This window comes from Panthera tigris, chromosome B1 (genome assembly GCF_018350195.1).
Source record: "Panthera tigris isolate Pti1 chromosome B1, P.tigris_Pti1_mat1.1, whole genome shotgun sequence".
NCBI classification, from domain to species: domain Eukaryota; kingdom Metazoa; phylum Chordata; class Mammalia; order Carnivora; family Felidae; genus Panthera; species Panthera tigris.
The window spans coordinates 107773692-107799360 of NC_056663.1; the positions used below are offsets into that span (position 1 = coordinate 107773692).

General features: G+C 34.5%; 1 protein-coding gene and 1 long non-coding RNA gene across 7 annotated transcripts in view; one reads left to right on the forward strand and one right to left on the reverse strand.

Moving 5' to 3' along the window:
• Positions 1-241: 241 nt before the first annotated feature.
• On the reverse strand, positions 242-20351 carry LOC122237975. The gene is made up of 3 exons (XR_006216824.1): positions 20265-20351; positions 14641-14718; positions 242-280 (listed from the first exon to the last, which is right to left on the reverse strand). It is a non-coding gene; the product is annotated as an uncharacterized LOC122237975 (long non-coding RNA).
• LOC102948923 (bifunctional heparan sulfate N-deacetylase/N-sulfotransferase 4) overlaps positions 19919-25669 on the forward strand; it is a 375766-nt gene continuing 370015 nt past the window's right edge. For 3 of the 6 annotated variants that reach the window (XM_042984005.1, XM_042984009.1, XM_042984010.1), the window contains exon 1: positions 20525-20586. The gene's annotated coding sequence lies outside the window, so the exon portion shown is untranslated. The other 3 variants (XM_042984004.1, XM_042984008.1, XM_042984006.1) reach the window with 3 other exon arrangements.

Sequence of the window (25669 nt, forward strand, 5' to 3'; positions counted from 1 at the left end):
CAGAACACTTACTCTGTTTGCAATACAATTAAATTAGAAGTCAATAATGACAATATAAGCAAAGAAAACAACTTTTCACTTTGAATTTTAAAAACATATTTGTGGGGCGCCTGGGTGGCTCAGTCGGTTAAGCAGCTGACTTCAGCTCAGGTCATGATCTCGCCCTCCGTGAGTTCGAGCCCCGCGTCGGGCTCTGTGCTGACAGCTCAGAGCCTGGAGCCAGTTTCAGATTCGGTGTCTCCCTCTCTCTGATCCTCCCCTGTTCATACTCTGTCTCTTCCTGTCTCAAAAATAAATAAAACGTTAAAAAAAAATTTTTTTAAATAAATAAATAAATAAAATTAAAAAAAAATAATAACATATTTGTAACTACCTCTAGTTTCAAAAAGACATTAAAACAAAACAAAGCTATACATTGAAACTTGTAAGTTCAAGTAAAATAGTAGTAAGAAGGGGAATTTATAGCTTAAAAACTATATATTAGAGAACAGAGATGTTAAAGCTAAATAAGGTAATGATCTATTTAAGTGGTTTTAAAGAATGCTAGAATAAACCCAAAGAAAGTGATGATAAAGTAAAGGTACTTTCTATTATCAGTGATAAAGATAAAATAGAAGTCTGAAAAAGCAAAATCAGTTTTCTAAGATAATAATTAAACAGCTGAATTTCTGATGTTTAATAAAATATGAGCAAGCTAGAAGAAACAAAAAAAAGTAGCCTAACTATAGACAAAGCAGATATTAGTCAACTGAAATTGAGTTATGTTGTAATAACAAATAATATTAAATCTCACTAGCTTGCTACACCAAAGAATCATTATTGTTTGGGTTAAATTCCTCATAGTAAACTATGTTTATTAATTCTAAACCCTTTTGTTCCAGAACTTGCTAGTTTTATAGCTATGGAATTAAAAAGTGTTGTGATCTCATGCTAGCTCTTAAAATTGTTTGTCACACATTATATATTTTCTTCTTCAACTGACCAAAGTAGATCACAAGGCCAACCCTGTTGTCAACTAGGCCAGGAAATATATATCATATCATATCATATAATTAATATAATATAATGGAAGGTAAGGTAAGTTAGCATTTCTATATCCATTATAATATATATGGAAAGTCATTCCTCCAGGGAATGGTTGTATAAAGAGGAAACTGGTAGGAAATAGGAGTAAATATTTTGAACAATTATTACCAGCTAACAAAATAGATAAAACTATGAAAAATTATATGAAAAGTAATTTTAAAATATAGGTGAAATATATGTATTCTGATAATATGTAATCTAACAAAACTGATTAGGTGAGAAATAAGTCAGGCTTTTTACATGTGATATCATAGCCTAGCTTCAAAAATGAGGTTTTTATTTTGTTCTCCCCTATGAGCAAGTTTCTGTTCCATACAATAGTGCCTTTTATTCTTCTGTTTAATCTATGATTTAGCTCCCTGCTCAGATACCTACACTGGGATTCGTAAAAAAAGAAAAAAAAAAAAAAAAAAAGCCCATTTTCTGTTGGTGTTTCCTAAATGCCTATTCCTCAAAGGCTATAAAAACAACAGTAACATAAAGGTAAAAACATTTAAAAAGAAGTTAACTGATGGAGGTTAAGGGCAGTCCCAAGGGATGGTCTTGTCTGACTTGAATGCAAGTACACAAAAAGAAATTATCTAGGAAGCAATTGGAAGAGTATCACTAGCTCAGAGAGAAGAATGAGTAAGAGAGGTTTTAGAAGGATAGGAGTGGCACTTTTTAGAAATGTTAAATTAAGATAAGCAATAAGGAATGTGTTTAAGATGAAATATTGAGGGGGGTTTTGTTAATTTTTTTTATGTTTATTTATTTTTGAGAGAGAGAGACAGAGCATGAGTGAGGGAGACTCAGAAAGGGAGACAGAATCCGAAGCAGGCTCCAGGCTCTGAGCTGTCAGCACAGAGCCCGACATGGGGCTTAAACCCACAAACCATGAGATCATGATCTAAGCCAAAGTGAGATACTTAACCAACTGAGCCACCCAGGCACTCCAAAATATTAAGGTTTTAATTGTTGATAATCTATTTTACTTGGATTAATAATGAAACTACTATAGGACAATGATCAAATAATTAGATTCATCAACTAAAATTTTAAAAAATGAACAATATTTTCTAATGCATGGCTTTATAGTGAGCATGTTATTTAAGTTCCCATGTACTCTGTCTCTACCTGTTAAGTGGGGCAAAAAAATCATAGTAATAAACTAATAGTTAAAATTATAGGATACACTATTGCCATTCTGATTGACTTACACGTTTGAGAAAAAAGAAGCTAAGCTATATTTTAGATAAAACACACTCCAGATACAGCCATGGAAACAAAAAAGAATCATGCATTCTAAGTTCACAGAAAATCACCATTTATGTAGAGAGGAGTATAGAGATGGTCACAGTATTGCCTTCAATAGCTTTTAGATAAGCTTTATTTTCTCCCCTCGCATTACCAAAAAATGGGAAACGAGCATGAACATCATCTTTTTTCCCCATTTTTCCTATTCAGGAAGATCTTTTTAAGACAAAGATTAGACACAGTTGACTTTTTGTCAAGTCTTTTCATGTCAAAGAACCTGTTAGGGAGACCACCAGGTTTTAAAACAATAGGTGTATGTGCACAGGCTCACTTATTTCACCCTTCCCATGAGGAATGGCAAATACTCCTTAAATAAACTGAGTATTATTGTTAAAAGAACACATATATTTAGTTTCTCAAAGACATGGAATTATTAAAGGAGAAATTATCTTACAGAAGAAGATACTGTTAAGTTTCTCAGGATCCACCAACCAATTTGACAATAAATTTCATATATTGAAAAAAAAAAAAAGAAGAAGATACTGAGTTGAGTAAGATTTGGTTTGGTTTAATTTGGGAAATGACAGTATCACAAGGTCCTGTATCCTATTGTTAATAAATGTCTCAGCTCTCCAGACTTCAAAGTCATGAATACTATTTGTTATCTTTCTCACATGTGCTTTGTGAAGTAAGTGAATATCTCACCTTCATTTAGAGATGGTAGCAGCTTTAATATTTAGCAAGAGCTGTTGCCTGGCTTTTTGACAGCCAAAAAATCAATCTCTCATTTGTTTTTTCTTCTTCTTTCCTCTCTTGTGAAGAACCAACACAGACCAGTAAGTAATCCAAGGTAGTAAAATTTACATGCAAATATTTCCTTTTGTAGACACACATTATTCTGTAGTGTACTCTACTAAGAAATGAAAGTTATCTGGTGGTAGGGACTGTGCCTTTCTATTTATTATGTTCAGGACCCAAAATAAATACCAAATAGGAGCACTGAAGATTATGGTAATAATGCCTGGAAAGTTCTTAGAATACTAATGAAATTCATTATTGGATTACAAAATAGTTAATTGAAGTCATCATCATTACAATAGTTGATTCCTTTGATGTATTGCCTCTGGGCATGATTAAAGATTTAACAATATTGGTCTTACATCCTAAGATGTGAAAAATGCCTAATCATTTGTTCAATAGTATAAGGATTATTTAGAATCAGAAAGCTAGGAAAATGCTGTCTGCATATAAATTAGCCTGACAAATTTATTTTCCAATCATAATAGCATTCTTCATTTCTAAGGAATACATATACAAAGAAAGAATATGTGCATTTTTTAAAAGCATGCAATTTAATTGCTGAGAAGAAGAGCAGAGTAGCATAACAAGAAAAACACAGATTTAAGTCTCAGAAGATCTGCATTCCACTCTCAGATCCTCCCCCTTGCTGAGTGATTTTCAGAAGGTCATACTATCAATCTGGGTCCAGATCCCTCTCCTCCTGTAAATAATGACCTCTAAGTTTGCTTCCAACTATAGTCTGCTATGTTATTCAAGTAATACTACACAAAAATGCCACCCTAATATTAAATTAAAGTAATATAATCCAGGGCATTTATTTCAAAGACTATTATAACATTCCCAAGAAGAGTTAACATCAATGTGATAATACTTAAACGGTATTCAGAATTTTAGGAAGGTTTCAGGACACAAACACCAAACTAACAAAAACAGTGACTTCAAGAAAAAAATCAGAAATCACTAGTGTTTGAACATTAGATACATACATTTCATTTCCCACGATATGAGTAACATTTATTGAGCATCTACTATGCTAGGCATTGTTCCTATGAAGTGAGAACAATCATTACAACCGGTTTAGAGAAGAAAAACTGAGATGCACACAGCTTACGTAATTTTTCAAAGTTCAAATACCAGTAAGTGAAAGTCAAGATCAAAATCCAGACAGTCAAGCTACAGAACCCACGGTTTTCCTCTGAACTACAATATTATTTATTCTTAATGTGTGTGTGCCTGTGTTCCCACATAATCAAAAGTCAGGTAGCACAAATACTCGGTGAACATTCCTTTATAACAGTTAACAAGATTTGTTGGAATTTTGAATTTTGTTCCAGGCAGATTATCAAGGCTTATCTTACCTTTCCAAAGTATCAGTACATATACAAACTAAGTACTAATGCCAAAAACTCCATTCAGTATTTAATAATGAACATATAGTAGACATTACGTAAAATATTGAGATCATTCTTCTTTAAACAAAAATTAACATTGCATAGGCCTTTCATATTTGATCTGTGAAAGTTTTCACTTTAAAGATATATACTAGCTATAAAACACCAATAAGATCTGAGAATGCAGCTTCATTTAGAATCAAGTTATATTATTCCTTATGTCTGGGGCTTAGCAGTCATAAAGATGGTTGTATTCTACTATGAGCCTCTATCAATGGTTACAGAAGTTTTAACCTGCTCACTAGAGGAAGCTTCCCATTTGGAGTTATTCCATTTAAGCTTGCTCTTAGTTTGGCATGGTACTTCTGATTTCTAGAAAGTATTTGCATACAGATATACATTCCTAAAAGGAGTTTTACTTGGAAATTATACAGTATTATTTCCATGTTTATCCCTAATGTCTAGTAATTTCTAGATTCAAGAATGCCAATAGGATTTAAGTGTACCTACCTAGATTAATATATGTGTATAAGTGGGATTTAAAAAACTTGATCGTAGCATATTTTTAATATTTCATTACAATTACACTGTCAAATTTATTTTCTCTCTTTTTAAGCGAAAAAAGGGAGTTCTCAAAGGTGTAATACACTTTCTAGGACTGGTCAAAGTTGGAGAAGTAAAAAGTTATTATGTTCTAAAAGCAGTTAGCTTGGGGGCGCCTGGGTGTCTCAGTCGGTTGAGCGTCTGGCTTCAGCTCAGGTCACGATCTCGCGGTCCGTGAGTTCGAGCCCCGCGTCGGGCTCTGTGCTGACTGCTCAGAGCCTGGAGCCTGTTTCACATGCTGTGTCTCCCTCTCTCTCTGACCCTCCCCTGTTCATGCTCTGTCTCTGTCTCAAAAATAAATAAACGTTAAAAAAAAAATTAAAAAAAAAATAAATAAAAGCAGTTAGCTTGGAATTATAACAAATAAAAATACAGTTTAAAGGAGAAGTAAAAACTAGTAAATGACTCCATCTACATTTATTGGTAGGATGTATATCTACATTTATTTTCCTCTTTTTTACAAATATATGTGAATGAAAAGTGGAAGAAAAATAATCTATTTTCTCAGTATCTCTACAGTTATAATTAAGCAGCATAAGATACTAATATCCTGCTTATTCAAAATAATAGAAAAAAGGGGATTAAGAATCACTTCTATAAACAGGTTTCAACAATAAAACTATACCAAGGGTAGTCTACAAATCACTACTGGTTTTACGAGATTCATCAGGATCTTGCAAGATCTCAGTGTCAAGGGAAGGAACAGCAATTGTTAAACACTATTAAAAACAGAAAATAATTAACACGTTTTTGTATATGTGATTTATCATGCATCTCAAAAACTGTGCTGCTAATCTTGCTTCACTTTTTCAGGATAAGCTTCATATAAATGTTAACCCTATCAAAAAATACTATCACAGAAACATCTACAATAGTCATTGACTAAATATCTGGATACTTTGACCTCGTCAAGTTGACACATAAAAGTCATCATTGGAAAGATCAACTGTAGTTGGAGACTCCTCGCATGCAATTTAGTGCAGTTTGTCAAAGTATTAGTAACTAAGAGGAGAACATTTGGTAGAAAAAATAAGAATCTGAAGGGCTTACAGGAGTTGGGAGAGGGCAGGTAAAGCTATGTTTAAACCCTAGTAATACCAAATGACATTATCAAGCCAGGAAAGCTTCTAGAACAGGGGAAAAGAAGCAGAACAGCCCGTGAAGGAGACTACAAAGGACTTAGTATAGAAACAGGCATGGCCTACGGTTCAATAGTGAGTGTTTGTGGTCAATACTGTTACCCAGGAAAGCAAATAATATAAGTGGGAAATATGTCCTTAAGTTTAGTCATATAGAAATAATGATGTGAGAAACTGAAGGCATCAGTAAATTTAGCTGCTTTTCTTTAAGGAGTCAGAATGTTTGGTACAAAGGAATGTGAGTCACAAAGAAGACTGTAGGTTTAAATACAGGAGTTACTTAGGGATATTTGCAAATTAAGGATAATGTTCCAGTAGATCATTAAAAGTTAAAAATATATGAAAATGAAATAATTCCTACTTCTGCAAGAACACTATGCTGTTCCTTTACTTATGGCTTCAGATCACAGTGATGTGTGTTGAGTCTTAGTTCTAATCTGTTTTACCTTCTTGACTATAATAAAATTATTAAAATTCTCTAAATATGAATTTTATGTCAAATAGTGATAACAATACATATACCTCAGAGTTGTTATGGATATTAGACAGGGTAATGTGTGAACTGGAACTGGCACCATGCCTGGCACTGAGTGAGTGATAAATGAACGATTGCAGGGGTACATGGGTGGCTCAGTCAGTTAAGTGTCCAACTTCAGCTCAGGTCATGATCTCAAGGTTCGTGGATTTGAGCTTCGCGTTGTCTGTGCTGACAGCTTGGAGCCGGGAGCCTGCTTCAGATTCTGTGTGTGTGTGTGTGTCTGTCTGTCTGTCTCTCTCTCTCTCTGCACCTTCCTGGCTTGTAGGCACGCTCTCACTCTCCCTCTCTCTCAAAAATAAATACACATATAAATAAATAAATAAATAACTGCTGTCCTTATGATGCCACAGCTATAGCTGCTGTTCACTGAAAGTTCTGGAGAAAGTTCTGGAGAAACTGAAAATGAGGCACTACACCAAAGATTCCTCACTGAGGAATGGGTTAGAGGTATGTCCTTAGGTCATCAAGAATGTATCAAGCTCTAAGTAAGACACAGACACTGCCTTGTGAATTATGGTTTGGTTCCAGTCCTTTATATATATATATATAATGGTCTACAGACCATCTATCTAGTCATTTCAAAAAGTAGAGAATTACAAACAGGTAAATTAATAAATTTATATAGATGGTGTGGAAGAAGTAATCAGATTTCTTCAGAAGAAAAAAAAAAAAACATTTAGGCTGTGGCCCTGGCAGCTCTATTAAATAATTTTTTTTACTAAACATAAGAAAATACTGGCATTATCTGACAGTACAATAAGCAACCTCCCCAAAATGTTTCACAGTGATATATATGATTCATAATTTTCATTTTTACATTAGCTATTTAAGAGATTCCTTTTCTTATAGAATCCATCCTTGAAAAAAAATCTTGGGGCACCTGGGTGGCTCAGTCGGCTAAATGTCCAACTTTGGCTCAGGTCATGATCTAATGGCTCGTGAGTTTGAGCCCCTCATCAAGCTTTGTGCTGACAACACAGAGCCTGGAGCTTCCTTCAGATTCTGTGTCTCCCTCTCTCTCTGTCTCTCTCAAAAATAAAAGAAAATATTTTTTTTTTTAACCTGGGCTTTATGATAGGGTGGTAAAATTAAGTAAACGAGCTCAGTTTTTTGTAACCAAATAAAAATTATAAAGTGAAAAAATTCAGTAAATTTAAAACTATATATTTAATAATAAGATCCATAATTATTAAAAATTGAGTATTTAGAATTTAAAAGTCAGTCTTTTCATGCAAAAGATGAAATTAGTTTAGGTCTAAGTAATAATGAGAATTAAGTTAATATTTAATTATCGTTGAGTATAATTGTATGTAATTAGTAAACAAGGGGACTTAATGCAGTGTAAGAATAATTCAAATAGCAAATAAAGTGACAGAAACTATAATAAAAATATACTGAGGTTCTCACCATAAACCAGGGAATAAGATATGGAATGATACCAAAATTAAATGCTATATTCTGTTAATAAGCTATAATACCTATCAAGAACCAGATATTAGTTAAGAGAAAACAGACTTAGACAACAATAGAAAAAATTCAGTACTGGACTGTGGAAAAACTGCCTTATAATATAGAAATATCTAACAAATAATTGGAAATAATTAGTGAAGGGTGAAGCAGCCTTAAGAATTCTCCAAGTCTCTCTCTCTGATAACAACTGCACACATAACTTCTTTTCTTTTTTTAAGAGGTATTTATTTATTTACTTTTAAGTAGGCTCTACACCCAACATGGGGCTTGAACTGACAACGCTGAGACCAAGAGTCGAATGCTCTACCGACAACCAGTCAGCCACCCCTGCACACAATTTCAATTTGGCGCATCAAAGGCAAAAGGTCACATTTACATGTCTGTTGGCCTTACAGTTATTTCTGCATTTGGAATAGAACAATAGGCGGTGTAGTTTCATATGAAGTCGCATTTTTGGACCAGATAAAGTGATATTTAACCAAGCCTCACTTTTAAAGAGTTTTTATTTTGACTGGTATAGAGTCAAACCACATAGATTTCATATTTTATTTCCTTCAAATCATTAGTTCAAAGTCCTCTCTCATTATATGTAATTTATTCCTTTTTTCTTGCATCTCTTGAAACTCTTGACCATTTCAGTATCCAAAGTCAAATTATTTTTGAATATTTTACCTATTTTAAGTAACTCAAACATGTAAATAGTAATATCTGTAATATATGTATATTTTGCTAATATGCATAATATTAAAGAAACAAATTCATAAAGTACAATATAGAAGACAGAGATACAATCATACACATTTACTACTAATCATTGACAAGTATGACTTTTTCATGTATACCATTATAATCCAACTTATGAAGTTCTTGCTTTCAAAAGAACACACAGTCTAAAAAGAGTTATAGATGAGCCAAACTTTTGTTAACATAATATAAGGATGAGACTGTAAAGAGGGAATGAAATATATTAACAGAAAATTACATAAGGTATCAATTCACAATTATATATCTAAATTCAAATAAGTCATTTGCAGAAGCAAAAAACAAATATATTCCATCAAAAAAAAAAAAAAAAGGAATAAGTGGTCATGAAAATATTAAAATTTAAAACAAAGCCAGAAGGATTTGAATATGTCTGTACCACTTATGAGCTGTGAGACCTAGGGCAAGTTGTCTAACCTCTCTAAGCCCCAATATATATCTTCACCTGTTAAAAAAATTAAATAAATAAAATAAAACCTACCACACAGAAAGCCTCTGAGGACTAATAGTGGGTATATAATTAACACTGCTAAGCAAATGACTTGTTAGAGAATCATATGAGAAACTTGTCTTCCCACCCTTTTCTAATTATCTGTGTCTGTTCTAAGCCAAATGCAAAAGTGTAGCAAAGAAAATCAAGAGTTATGTGTGTTTGTGTGCCTATATATGTGTGTATATTTAGAAATAATATTTCTAGACCCTGTGAAGCTGGCATGAATTGGTAGCCTTATATATATTTTTAGTGAATTATCTGAAAGTGTTAGACATTTTAACAAGTGTGTTGTACAGGTATATATCCAAATTACTAGTACAAATACAGAAACTCAGTAGAATTTTTCATATTCAATCAAATTCCCTAAGAAGTATGGAAAGCAAATTGATATAAATTGCATTTCTAGCTTTTGAAAACATAATAAAAGACTCTAATGAATACATGCCACAGAGATTCACAATATGAGTGCTTCCAGTAATAATGCACTATAAAAGGTAACTAAAGTCAGTCTGTGCATGAATTTAACAATTCTCTTATGTGTCTAATCCTACTAAATTTAATATCATTACAAATATATTATTCAAACAGTAAAGCATTTGGATTCCCTAATCTAATTCCCCCATGATTCCAGAACTACATTTCTAAGTTCTGGGCCTTTCTGTTTTTCCCTAATTCATTTATGATGTAACACAGTTCTTTAAATTTCAAAGATAGGGGAGTATCGAAAGTGAAGGTAGAAAAAAAAAAAAATAAAGCAAAAGTGGTACTGATTTGGATGGAACCACCTCAAAGGAAGAAAAAAACTTTATTTAAAATGTGCAGTGGTACAACTGCCTAGGTGGCTCAGTTGATTGAGCATCTGACTCTTGGTTTAGGCTCAGGTTATGAGCCAAGGCAAGGATGGAGCCCTACATTGGGCTCTGCACTGATAACAGGGAGCCTGCTTAGGATTCTCTTGTTCTCTCTCTCTCTCCCTCTTCTCTCTCTCTTTCTCTCTCTCAAAATAAACTTTAAAAACAGATAAAAATAAAAATAAAATATATAGTGGAGATCAATAAATAGGAAGTAAACATTATATATTGTACATATAATATATAATTATATATAATCTCTCCATATAATTGATTATAGAAAATAGTTGTATCAAAAAACCATGAAGGAGCGCCTGGGTTTCTCTGTAGGTTAAGTGCCCGACTTCGACTCAGGTCATGATCTCATGGTTTGTGAGTTCGAGCCCCGTGTCAGGCTCTGTGCTGACAGCTCGGAGCCTGGAGCCTGCTTCAGATTCTGTGTCTCCTTCTCTCTCTTCCCCTCCCCAACTTGTGCTCTATGTCTCTCAAAAAATAAACACAAAAAAAAAATTAAATAAAAAGAAAATCATGAAAATTGTGGCTCTCATAATTGTAAGAACTATTTTTATTCATCAGGTGAACTTGTGATATAATTGCTTTACAAAAATATGTACCTCTTATAATCATGCAGTTAGATTTACTCTTAGAGGATATCTTAGTCTGGGAAACCCATGGAACAGAGCCTGAAACAAGAACTTAGAAGCAAGCAGTTTTCTAGGAGTTAATCACAGGGAGCATCGGCATCTGCTCCTATCACCAGTGTCTTTAAGGGTTGTTTTGAAGGGCACTAATTGCTTTTGTTTTCAGATTACTATTCAGAATGTTGGAATAAATCCATTTATGTCATCAGCTCTGCAGAAGCATTGAAACAGACAAGTTACAATTGGCACCAGGTGTATCAAAACTCATACAGAACTGTCCAAAGTCTTATTTACAATTATGCGAGACAAAAAAAAGATAGGCAACCCAGGCCTCTGATATTGTCCACCACATGCACCATTTAAGTCTTTTTTGTCACTGAGTTTTCAAATTAGTGGCTTGTTTTTATATAAAGTTATGGGAACAAACTGTATTTGTCACTGTTTTATATTCATCGTTGTCCTCTTACGCCATACATTCTAGATTTTTCTTAGCCTGAATCAGCAATTGAGCTGTTCTAGATTGCTTTCATGGTGGGTTGATTCCTCCTTAAAGAGTCCCTCTTCTTGTTAGAGCTATGGTCACTATAAAAGCATGGAAGTACCAAGAGACAATCCAGCATATCCCCTGAATGCTGGACACATTCCACCTTGCCCCCATTATGTACCAACCACTCTAGCCAAATAACCTAAAATTTTTCACTAATATGTCATGTCTCTGAATTTTTGTAGAGTTTATTTTCCATAAACAGACATCCATATGTCTTAGCATGACATATTAAATATAACACCATTTCCTGCTCACTAGATTCAATTTTCATGATATAATTAAAACAGTGAGCCAGTGTGATGTTCTGCAAAATATCAGAATAATCAAGGTACTGTAGATTATTTTTGAGCAGAGAAAAGAAAGTAACATTAACCTATCCTTAAGTCAAAATAATATGTTCCTGTGTTCTTTTCACAAAATGCAAACAGCTTTAGGTCCTCTCAACTGAGGAGAGTAGAAAGAATACATTTATCATGTTAATAGCAGTATACTCAGTGTCCAAGGCTGTCTTGATACATTTAGGTAAAAATACCTCTTACAGGGCTACAAATGTGACTGGGGCTAACAACTGGTTAAAATCATGATAATCCACTACCATTTGTTACAATCCATTTGGTTTCTGCAAAACCAACATAGTTGAAATAAACATAGAAATGAGAGAGACCACAACTCCCACTTCTTTTAAGTCTAAGAAGGTAGATGAATTTCTTCCTGAGATAGATTACTGCTTTATTTTACTATTTTGTCTGATAGCACTGGGACAGTTTCAAAGCTTTCCAGGTGTCTTTGCCCACCACAATGGCTCTCATTCCATTGTTCACAGATTTTTGCCAGCTGCTAATTCATTCCAAGTAGTCAGCCACTAGTATCACTTCTAGTAAGGGTGATCTTTATGTATATCTCTGTGACCAAGTTTTTACCTTAAATTGTAGTTTCTGTAATTTGGAGCTTAACTTGTCTACCCATGTCTGAAAAGCAAGTCTAGATAAATTCACAGATGTGAGTATAAAAGAAAAAGACACTTCTGACAAGAGCCTGGGTGGCTCAGTGGGTTAACTGTCCTACTCTTGATTTTGCCTCAGGTCATGATCTCACAGTTCACGGGTTCATGTTGGGCTCTGTGCTTAACAGTGCAGTGCCTGCTGGGGATTCTCTTTCCCTCTCTCTGTCCCTCCCCTACTTGCCCTCTCCTTCTCTCAAAATAAACAGTCATTTAAAAAAAAAAAAAAAAAAAAGGCACTTCTGAAAGCAAGGACATCCAAGTTCTAGTCTTGCATCTTCACCAAGCACAGATGTTTTGCGCTCAGGCAAATCACGTAAACTGTCATTTTAGCATTCTAACTACTAAAGCAGGAGGTTGGACCAGATGATCATTTCATTATTCATTGTAATATATACATTACAGCAATGTAATATGGGAGATTTTGTCAAATATCTGTAACTTTCAAGTCAGATATCTAAAACATTGCTAAAGTAGAAAAAGAGTTGCTGCATATTCATATCCAATCATTGCCATGTAAGGGATTAATATTAACAAATAATTCATATTGAATGTTTATGGTGTTAAATGCTTTATATTGATTACCCATTTTATTCTCTTTCCAAAATTCTGAGGCTGATATTATTATAATTCCCTTACATAAATGATAAAATTGATGATCAGAGAGGACAATGTGTTCAAGATTAATCAAGCTAGTAATTAACAGAAAGGGATTGCCAAAGACCATGCTCTGAGCCTCCAGATTATACAACTACTTTTAGCTGTCTACCTATTAAATAGCCTATTAAGAAAAAATGGAAATGTCGAAATCAGTTCTAGCAGTTTTTTATTTGTTCAACTCTGCCAAAGTGATGACTCTAATAGTTCTAGTAAGGGGGAATTTTTCTTAATTTGGCATTTATCCAGCTAGTGTTCTTTATTGTGACTGTTACTAAGGACAAATACTGATTTAAAGGTGACACAAAACATTTCTACAGAACTTTCTGGAGCTTTGTGGTGGAGATCTTAACTTTTCTTTTTTGCAGACTATGAGAGTCAAAGACAGAGAGGAAAAAAAAGGAAGCAGTTAAAAAGAAGATCTTTGCAACCTCTCCAGAATTTCTTGATTACTTCTCATCTGGTCTAATTTTTCCCTGATGAGAAGCTGTGCTTGAGAGTAATAAGTACTGCATGAACTAAATACATCACACTTGACTGTCTGCATAATGGCACTGGTGGAAAGGAATCAAATGGATTTAGGTTTCATCAACCTGAAGCTATTGATTTTTCAGCTTTCCATGAGCAGCAAAATGGAGTTAGCAAAAACCACTTTTTGCACTCAAAAGAGTAAACAGCAAGGGAATACCAAGCCATACTTGAATATAATGTGCATTTCTTAAACAGACTGCAATTCGCCCGACTCCTTCAACAGTAATAGCACACCTCTACTTCACAAATAACACACAGAGGTATTTTGTTAATGTTATAGTACTGATAATCTGAAGTTACACCATTCATCATAAATTTAAAGTTCATTAATCAGCAGATCTTATCTTTAGGTAGGATATATATCTTTAAAAATATACACAGAAGGAATGATTTTGAAAAAAATATTTTCTGAAAGAGGTATAGTAAAAGCTATGCTTCAGTTTGACTCTGAACACTTATTTGAAGATCTTAAATGCCTCACTACTATCAAAAAATAAAATAAAAAACATTAGATAACATAGCACATATTTGCCCCATTATAATATATTTTGGAAAAATTAATTGGCCCATTTTCTGTGATTTTTTAATAACACTATTATAAACCAACAACAAATGGTTGTATTTTTTTCCATTTAAATCTATTTTATATCAGTTATGAAAGGGCAAAAGAGGAGTTTGGTTTTGTTTTTTTTTGCAAGCAGGAAAATTAGAGTAAACCTCATTTAAAGTATGCTTGGCTTTCTGAAATTCACCTTTTTCATTTCTTAAATCTTTTTTTTAATTCTATCCAAATTATTTAATTCTCAGAAACAAGCAGGCATATTTACTTATTAGTTACAAGCTTATCACATGAAATTAAACACCAGGATGTGCAGTAATTAGAAATCACCTCACCCTGGAAAATGGGATGATGACGGAGTCCTTGAATCAGTAGAGGTTAAAACTGCATGTTCAGAGCACCTTTGTATAAACCTGAAAAAGGCTTCTGATTAGAGATATTGTATGAACGGCACTACAATTATAAGTTATATTTAATCTAGCAGAGTTTATTTTAAGCACTGTGACCTTAGAACTGTATCATATAAGTAGAATAATTTGGCAAAAAATAATACACAATGCCCTTTCCTCAACTTTGTCTTGAGTTCAAACATTTTTCAAGGAATCATTTAGTATTAGTAACAATATTAATATAAAATACATATAAATTATGAGGTATAACACACTAACATAAAGGACCATGGCAATTATGAGTTGTTTAAATAGGAAAAAAGGTTAAGCCTGACCACCTTATCACTTTATGGATGAGTAAATATAGATACAGGATGCAAAACCTGAAACTACAGAAGTAAAAGCAAATATCTGTCAATATTCTTAAATTTGCAGTTGGGACTATACCTCTAAGCATAATAACAAAAAGAGAAATAATCTAGAACCTGACTCAGCTAACACAAGATAGACATTCTCATTATAAAAATGTATTTGGAATAATACATAAAAATAAACTTAATGGATACCTGTTTATCATTAATGGTATCATCCCTTAAACAAATCAAAACAGAATAAAGGTACTAGATTTATGACAGAATTTCCAGGAACATTATAAACACAATTTACTAATCCTTATTCTTATTTCCTAATATAAATAAAACTCACATATCTCTTCTAATATCTCCTCTTCCCCAATAGAAACCTGAAAGCATTTCTTACACACACATTTCATTTCCTGAATGGTGGTGGAGGTCAGAGGGAATTAATTACTAGCTTTGCTACTATCATCTATACCTGTTAGCAGCCTCCACACCAAACCACACTGTGGACTACTGGTCTAGTTACACAGATTTGCACATGATAAGATTCTAGAACATGAAGTAAAGGAGGATCACAGTTCAATACAACCCAACAAGTCTACTAAAATTACTAAATTTTTAGAATTCTGAGAATTTGTCAAAGAAGAGATAATGATGAAAAATGAGATAATTAACAAGCTGAAATGAACAAAGTGATTAGAATGCATGTAAAAATCACTTGCAAGAAAAAAGACATTGGAAGGTAATTAACACAAAGCCGTATTAAATTCAAATTTAGATTCATAAAGAACTGAATGCTACAAAAAATAAAATCAGAAAACTAAAAGAAAAGTTGAGAACCACTCATAGCATATGAAGTAAAGAAACAAGATAAAAACAATAGCTGAGAAGTTGTTAGAAATCCTGAAATGGTGATGCAACATCTAGAAGTAACCAGAACTAACAGAGCAGAAACAATAACCAAATTAAAACAGATTTTTAAAAAACAGTGCTTTTAAAAAGAACTAAAACTTATAAATGGTAATAGCTCATTGATATTTCTCAAAGTAAAAATAGGTCACCACCCTTAAAATAGATAGGTGGAATTTTTTAAATCAAATAATCTAGAAGTATTCAGACAGAAAAACTAACCAAACAAAAATCAAGAGTGGCCAAGGATTTCACAACAATATTTAGTGGTGGAAGATCATTTTTGTTTTCTAATACTGAGAATTTTTCCTAGGCTATCAAGGTAATAAGGTAGAGACCCCAAAATTTGAGAAGACAGCAGCATGGGAATATTAACACCATGGAATATACAAAATACAATTCACAAGTGGTATTTCAAAAACACAACTAAAAATCATCACATGAGCACTTAAATAAGTTTTCTCTAAGTAATTTTTATACATAATTTTATAAAACTTATTGTAAACATTAAATCTGAAAGATAACTTCTGAAAGTGAAGATAGAAAGCCACAAAATTCCTGAGAAAACAAATCTAATAAACTGATATGTACATATGTATATGTGTGTGTGTATACATCTCAAATTAGGTAGATGATGTAAGAAGATAACAAGAGGGAAAATTGCTCATTTCACTTAGGTTAATGCTAGCTACTTCCACACAAGATCTCATTCCTGCTAAGCCTTTAGATGACTCTTTCCTTGACCACAAATCTTTTATAACTACAACTTGAGAAGTCATCTTAAGACCATAGGGAAAGACCAAGATAATATTAGTGACATTGGCCCCCTTGGACTTCTCTAAACTAACACCAGCTATGACATACTTCCAGATTTGTTTTATAAGAAAAATAAACTCCTATTTCTATAAGTAAATATAATTTAATTTTCAATTATTTACGGTAAAATGCAATCTCAACTTTAAGACATCACTAAATCCTTACTCACTCTTAAAACTCCTAATAAAAAACTGAATTAGTACATTACATTTAGCAATGAGTGTAAGTATAAAATGACCACTAGTGAAATTTAAACCACTACGTACACTACCTTTTTTTTTCTAGATTTAAAATATATACTGGAGCACCTGAGTGGCTCACTCAGTTAAGCATCCGACTTCGGCTCAGGTCATGATCTCCTGGTTCATGGGTTCGAGCATTGTGCACGGCTATGTGTGGACAGCTCAAGCCTGGAGCCTGCTTCAGATTCTGTGTGTGTATCTCTCTCTCTGCTCCTCACCTGCTTATGCACGCACGCACACTCTCACATAAAAAAATAAAATAAACCTTTAAAAAAATTAAAAATAGAACCACCATATGATCCAGCAATTCCACTGCTATTTATCAACATATATATATATACATATACACACATATATATGTGTGTATATGTATATATATATATGCACACCCAAGTTCAGCGCAGCATGATTTACAATAATAAAGACATGGAAGCAACCAAAGTGTCTTTATGTGAACGAATGGCTCAAGAAGATGTGATACGCATATATACACATTCATGCATGTGCACACGCACACCACTCAGTGTAATGCTATTCGGCCATAAAGAAGAACAAAATCTTGCTGTTTACAACATGGATGGCCCTTGAGGATGTTATGCTAAGTAACATAAGTCAGAGAAAAGACAAATGCTATATGACCTCACTTATATGTGGAATTAAAAAACAATAAAACCAAGTTTGTAGATACACAGAACAGATGGGTGGTTGCCAGACATGGAGGATGAGGGAGGGTAGGGGACAAAATAGGTAAAGGAGGCAAAAAAGTACAAAGTTCTATTTATAAAATTAAAAAGTCATGGGTATGTTATGTACAGCATGGTGACTATAGTAAATAATTCTGTATTGCATATGTGGAAGTTGCTGAGAGACATTAAAAGTCCTCATCACAAGAAAAAGCAATTTTTTGTAGCTATGTAATGTGACAAATATTAATTTGACTTATTGTGGTGATTTCACAAATATACAAACATGTTGTAAAATTGAAACTTATATCAATTATACTTAAATAATTAATAATTATCACTATTATCACTTCAATTTTTATATACATTGCAAAATACTAGCTGCCAGTTCTCCTAAGAAAGGGCCAAATTGAACCAAATCTCTGTCTTGCTTCTCTGTTCCTTGAGTGTCCTACCTCTGCAGGACTCATTTTCTAGTCTGGAGACATGATGCAAAAAAAAAAAAAAAAGGTTTAAAGTAATTTCTATACTCAACATGGGGCTTGAATTTACAATCGCAGTATCAATAGTAATATGACTGAGTCAGTCAGACACCCCCATGATGCAAAATTTTATCAATTTCACCTTTCAATTCATTAATTGTTTTTATTTTATCCAAGTCCTCTTTCTTTTTCTCTCATTACTCTGAGCTGAGCACTTACTATAATAATATAATATCTTCTCAACTCTTTATATGGCAATTTGTTTTACTTAATCTTCTACTTTGTGCAGTGGCTTCCTTTTAACAATTTTCTAATTTGTTGGTTTTGGCCACTCGCTTTTCATGTTAGTGGCTTTTCTTAAACATCTGATAGTCCTTTACTGTCCTATTACATTTAATATTGAGACACTTGAGGTTGACAGGAAGCTCTCCATATAGAATTGGTTGACTGGACGCCTTTACAGTGGGAAGATCTGCAAGGAGTCTGTCTTTAGTGGCATCCTATTTCCTGCTACAAGACACATACCAGATTGCAGTGTTTATGCCCTGAGAGGGTGGGAAATCGCTACTTGGTTTCTACTTTTTACTAAATCCTGTTTATGGCCTCAGGCCTGGTCATGCCCTTTTCTATGCTGGTAGTTCCCAAGTGTTGTGTTTCTCCAGAAGGCAAACCTTTAGAGCCAGAGCTTGCACCCAATTTAAAGTAGAGAGTGTAGTTCTTGTATCTACCTGACTTTAGCAAGGTTTTCAATTAATTTTTAGTTTCCCTTTTGCAGTTTAAGGGAATAGCTGGTAGCAGTTTACTGGAGAATCCCTCAAGAGTCCCGTCAACACTGAGAGAGGCCCACATGAAGGCCCTCCTTGGAGTGAAGTGTCTGTAAGGTCAATGACTTATTTATGGTCTTGTAGTCTCTTCAGAGTGGAAAGGCAATTCAGACAGAGGTACAGTAGACTGTGAGTACTCAGGCAAAGGAGGGCAGAAGGGAATAGTAACAGTCACATCAGTCTAAATAGTCTTTTTTTTTTTTTTAAAGGCATCTCTTGTGTCTTTAACTTTTCATTACTCTTTTGCTATGAATCTTTCAATGAAATTATTATTCTGTAATCCTGAAGTCTTTTGGAAACTTATGCATGCCCATCAAAACAGGTTTCTCATTGCATTTGTCTGATTTGGGTATTCTCACTTTTAAATGCACTCCTCAGATGAAAAATCTTATCTAATTGGAATGCTTCCTGTAAAGGCCATTGTAATTCTGGGACCACGGTTCTTACCACAGGAAGCAGGTATGCCAGAATGTGGTGTGCTCAGTTCTTTGAAACTTGAGGATCCCATTTCTTTGGCTAAGCCTTGGGTCTCTTGGCACATACCTAAGATGGATGTGCCACTGGGTTGGGGATTTTATAGTATTTTACAGTGTACCTATCAGCACAGAAATTTTCTTGAGGTTAGCTAGTGACCCAGTATCAACCTAACCCATTCCATGACCAACTTATCCTAGCACAGGAGTTTACAGTTAGGTGGCAAGTCCTCTAACAACTTCTAAATGCTTGACACCTGGCCACCAATTTTGTGGCTTTGGCTTCTGACATTTGCATTACCAACAGGCCTGTTATGCCTTTCAAGAGATGACTTCTTTACAGTGAGCTTTTAATACTCTAATTTTTGCCTACTTAGATTTTGATATGCTGTTGATTAAAACAGTCTGGATTTCCTGCCTTATATCCCCCCGAAGACCCCCTCACAGCAGTTCATACTGTGCACTTACTCTGTGGCTTTGAAGTTACCTAAAAGCTGTCACTTTCCTTTCCAAAATTCAGGAGTACCAATTATTTCCCTTTGTTGAAACAATTCTCCCTAATAAAACCAGACTTCTTGTTTCTGAGATCCACCAGGTCCTCCCTGAGGAGCTTACCTTATTGATGAGATCGGCCACAAACCCAAATATTGTGGCCTACTAAGTCTCACCATGAAAATCTGGATTCTCTCACACTCCAATTTTTTATCCAGAAGGATTACGGTAAACAAACTTCAAACGTTCAGAACGCAAAATAAGCGGAGCTAGAACCGAGAAAAGCTTACCGCAGATCCCTGGAGAGCAACGGAAACAGCCTGTGGGTCCCTTCACCTGCGTCTAGGAGCAGTACTGAGACTTTAGCAGCCTGCATCCGACCTCACCACCGAAACTCTCAAGTGGAAACGAAATAACTTTGCAATGAGTTTGATGTCCTTCATCCAAGGGAAAACAACCCGTGAGCTGGGAGCCTCGCGGTGCCTCGCGAGACGAAGGCTAGGGTTCGCCACCTCCCGAGGGATTTTGGGTAAGCGCGTTTCCTAGAGCGCGAGGAGAGGCGGCACAGAGAGCGGGCGTGATTGGCTGAGAAGCCCGCTTTTCTAAGCCAAGGTAAACTCAACTGCAGCCGAGCTGGAGGATTGTCATTGGTGTGTGTTAGGTTTCTTTGACCGTGAGGGTGAGGCTTTTCCCGAAATTTCGGCCGTCTCAGGTTTGCATTGGTGACGTGGGCCTGGCCACCGGAGCCGCCTGCATTTTGTCAATACAGAGGACCTCTATCGGTTGTAAGGAAGTGACAAACTTTTATACAAAATACAAACTTTTATAGCAAGTCCTGTTTTCAGCTCCCCATCTTACCTCTGCTTCTTCAATGACTAAAGTTTCCAAGAGCTGTGGAAACAGTCATTTTTCATGTCAGCCATGCCCCCTGGAGGCATTGTGTTGTAAATTGGCGAAGTGAGGAGCCAGGCTTTTCCACTGCAGTGATTTGCTCTCTTGTTCTTTTTGACCTCATGGGGTTTTATATATTTAGAATGCCTACATTAGTGAGTTTTCATGAGGAGATAAATGTGACCTGTCAATCCTTTTTGTCTAAACAGAAGCTTCAGTGTCAAGTTATTAGAAAGGATATCATTTTTTTTTTTTTAATGTTTATTTATTTTTGAGAGACAGAGACACAGCACGAGCGGGGTAAGGGCAGAAACAGCAGGAGACAGAATCCCAAGCAGGCTCCAGGCTCTGAGCTAATCTGCACAGAGCACCATGCCGGGCTTGAACCCACACCTGAGCCAAAGTCCAACTGAGCCTCCCAGGTGCCCCATAAGGATGTAGTTCTTAAGAAAAGCATTGGTTTTGCGATATTTGAATATACATGATTGATACGATTGGTATAAATGTATCAAAAATACTTCTATGCATTTTATCTCATATAATCATGGATTTATCTAATGTATTTATCAATGGCCTATATAGGCCAAGCAAATGCAAATTTTATCTTGCCTGAGGCTGTAGAATTGAATCCATAGTTTATAAAAATCTAGCACCAAAATTTGGATAATAACTGTATCATAAGGTTTGAAGCAACTCATAGTATATTTTTTATTATTTTACCTTATTACCATTATGAGCTATTCGTTCTTATTTAATGCTTCCTTCTTTAAGTGAAATGAAGAAAAAAAATTGCAACTGATTGATGCTCAGTTTAGCTGATTTCTAATTGAAAATTTAAATTTATGCATTATAACTAACACTTTAATTTAAAAATGAATTTCAGCTACATATTCATGATAGGGAAATAATTTCTAAGTATATATTTTTAAAGATTACTGTTGTCTTTTTTTTTATTTTTTTCCTAAGTGACTGAAGCCATATTTTTCCTGAGAGCAAATAAGCTTAGACCTCAAAGGATTTTCTTCGGAAGTTAAATAATCCATTTAGGAAGTGAAAACCCACAATGCTCTAATGGAATTTAAACATAGCAAAACCTCTTCTTCCCCCATTCTATCATTAACTGGCATGAGGGATTTTTGATGAAGTTTAAAAGACTTCTTCAATAAATTCCCACAAGCAAGCCAAAGTAAGGACAAAGTGGTAATTTGAATTTTTGAGTTTTAGTTTCTTGTTTGATTTTATATAATAGTTCTGTCTTACTTTTAGCCAGTTTATTGTTTTCTGTAATTTGGCCTTTGAAATAAAACCAATATTGTTGTTTGTTCTAATATTAAAAGTCAGTAAGAAGGGAAACAGGAAAGGCAGAGTATGAAAATTTTAAAACAATATTCCTGGAATTCACTGACAAATAATCTTTTCTCATTAATATATGCAGGTGTGCCTTCCCAACCATAAGGAATAGGTTTCTGAAATTATTTGGTGGGAATATTTTCAGTGTGAGTCTTAAGACTTTTTTTAGGAGTATTTTCGTAAAATAGACCCAAGTGCCTAAAATAAAATGACAAAGACATAAGTACAAGATCAATGATGTGTTACATTTTCTTAAAATATGAAGTATCAGAGTCAACTATTTAACGTTTAATTACCTATGTTTACTCGCTGTAAACTTTACAAGATAGTCTCACCATAGAACAGTAATAAAATGCTAGAAGTTTTCTTTTTTTAAAAAATACGCATAGTGAAACTTTATTTCAGTCTTATTCTGTTTTCTGAAATTACAGCTCAAAATCCTAGACTTAGCTCTTCTGGTCTCAGAGCTATAAAGCCTTTTAAAGTAGAAAAAAAAATGAAATGAAATTTCAGTAAGGTACTAATAAACAAAAAATATATTAATAAAGATAACTAAATAACATTCAAACACAGTTCTAGGAGAAATAAATAGTTTGAACTATATACCATGCCATAATATTTTCTATTGCTTCTTACACATAGAACTCCTTACTTCCTAAGACTTCATTCCTAAGACTAGTTTGAAGATTTGGCTTTTCTTTTTTCTTTCTTTCTTTTTTTTTTTTTTTGTTGTTGTTTACTTTTTTTGAGAGAGAGAGAGAGAGAGAGAGAGAGAGAGCATGAGTGGAGGAAGGGTAGAGAGAGAGGGAGACACAGAATCTGAAGCAGACTCCAGACTCTGAGCTGTAAGCACAGAACCCACCACAGGGCTTGAACTCACCAACCATGAGATCATGACCTGAGCTGAAGTCAGTTGCTTAACCAAATGAGCCACCCAGGCATCCAGAAGATTTGGCTTTTCTACCCAGCTTCTTTTAATTCTCCTGGGGTTTAATTCTCCTGCTCTACTTTCTACTTTAGCTTCTTAAGTCTTTCAACAAGGTCTAAGGTATGCTGTGGTAATAGCAATCCTAAATTTTCATTGGCTTAACTCAATATTTATTTTTGCTCACACATCACTGAGGATGTAAGAAAACATCTCAGAGCATCGGCCCTTATAATTACTCAGAATTCCAGGCTGCTCTTGAAATTATGGCACCTTCACATCAGCATGTTTTCACAAACAATGAAGCAAGGAGGAGTTGAACTGAAAAATCTATTACTGACTTCCAACATAAGATGCCTCACTCTCTTCACATTAGATTGGCCAAAACAAATCACATGATCAGTATTTAATTCAAGGGGATAGGGAAATGCAATTTTCTCCAATGCCCAGAAATACAGAAGGACCATATTTTGTTGAATAGTGGTAACATCTACCAAGATTCTTTTTTAACTGCTATTAAATAATTTGTAAATTAATATAAATTAGAATTATAATTTTGAGGTTGTCTTAAAAGTACAACAAAATAGATATGTAGAGTTTTGCATCAAGGAAGAACTATAGTAACTATAACTTTATCCATACTTCTGCCCTCATGTATTTATAAGTTCTAAAGTAGTTTAGTAGACCCATACCCCTTTCTATAAATAAGAAACTTGAAAGAATAACTTTTTAACTTCCATCAAGGAAAAATATTTTTAAGGGGTGCCTGGTTGACTCAGTTGGTTAAGTGTCCAACTCTTGATTTCAGCTCTGGTCGTAATCTCACAATTGATATGTTCGAGCCACTCATCAGGCTCCATGCTCACAGCACGGAGCCTGCTTGGACTTCTCTCTCCTTATGTCTCTGCCCCTCCTCAGCTTGCTCATTCTCTCTTTATCTCTCTCTCTCTTTCAAAAATAAATAAACTTTAAAAAAGAAAAAAAGTTTTAGTTTCCTCACAGAAACTAAAGAAAATAAAATTGTATCAAATTATCTCCTTTGGTCTCATGATATCCATGTATTTTACACTGATGACTACATTATATTTTTCCTTGTGAAAAGAATTATACCAGAAATATTCCTGCATTTTTTTTCTTTCAGCTAATTTCCTTTTTTATTTTTCTGAAATGTTTTAGAGACTTGGAAAAAAACCTAGTGCTATTCCAGCTTGTAGTCATAATATCTTCATTTTAACTATGCTTTAATTTTATCAAATTTGAGAGGATTAGGAGTTCCCTATACTGACAAACTTTTAAATAATTGACTGACTTACCCTCTTGCATCATGAAGGTTTCATTCTTTTTTTGTTTTGTTTTGTTTTTTTGTTTTTTTTTTTTTTAAATTTTTTTTCAACGTTTTTTATTTATTTTTGGGACAGAGAGAGACAGAGCATGAACGGGGGAGGGGCAGAGAGAGAGGGAGACACAGAATCGGAAACAGGCTCCAGGCTCCGAGCCATCAGCCCAGAGCCTGACGCGGGGCTCGAACTCACGGACCGCAAGATCGTGACCTGGCTGAAGTCGGACGCTTAACCGACTGCGCCACCCAGGCGCCCCTGTTTTGTTTTTTTAATGTTTATTTTTTTATTTTTATTTTTTTTTATTTTTATTTTTTTTTATTTTTTAATATATGAAATTTACTGTCAAATTGGTTTCCATACAACACCCAGTGCTCATCCCAAAAGGTGCCCTCCTCAATACCCATCACCCACCCTGCCCTCCCTCCCACCCCCCATCAACCCTCAGTTTGTTCTCAGTTTTTAACAGTCTCTTATGCTTTGGCTCTCTCCCACTCTAACCTCTTTTTTTTTTTTTTTTTTTTTAATGTTTATTTTTGAGAGAGACAGAGACGGAATGCAAGTGGGTTGGGGTAGAGAGAGAGGGAGGCACAGAATCTGAAGCAGGCTCCAGGCTCCAAGCTGTCAGCACAGAGCCTGACATGGGGCTTGAACTGACAAGCTGTGAGATCATGACCTGAGCCGAAGTCGGACGCTCAACTGACTGAGCCACCCAGGCACCCCAAAGTTTCATTCGTAAATAGATCATTCATATCAGCCAAAAATATGCTCTACATACCAGCATTATAATGTCCTCTGGTTGTTTCTCTAAGACTAGTGTCTAAATTCCCTCTTCATAGCCAAACTTCAAAAGTTGTTTATAGTCACCACTTCCTTACCTTTCATTCACTCATTTTTAATGATATTTGCTATTGTTTTCTATTTTTATAAATAAAGAAAATGGAAGAAAGTAGTAGCTTTTTATATTCCCCTTATCCCAAACCAGCTATCATTATTTTGTTGTTATTGGTACTACTATCACATTTTGATTTAAGAATCTATTGTTTCCAAAAACCACTGTGCTGTTCTTGTTCTATCTCAAATCAGGTTGCAATATTTGCATGGGTCTATTTCAGTGCCCTGGGTCTAGATCTAAGCTCTTTCCTCAGTACCCTTTGTATATGTGTTTGTCATACTAAATCCTCCTTGTGTT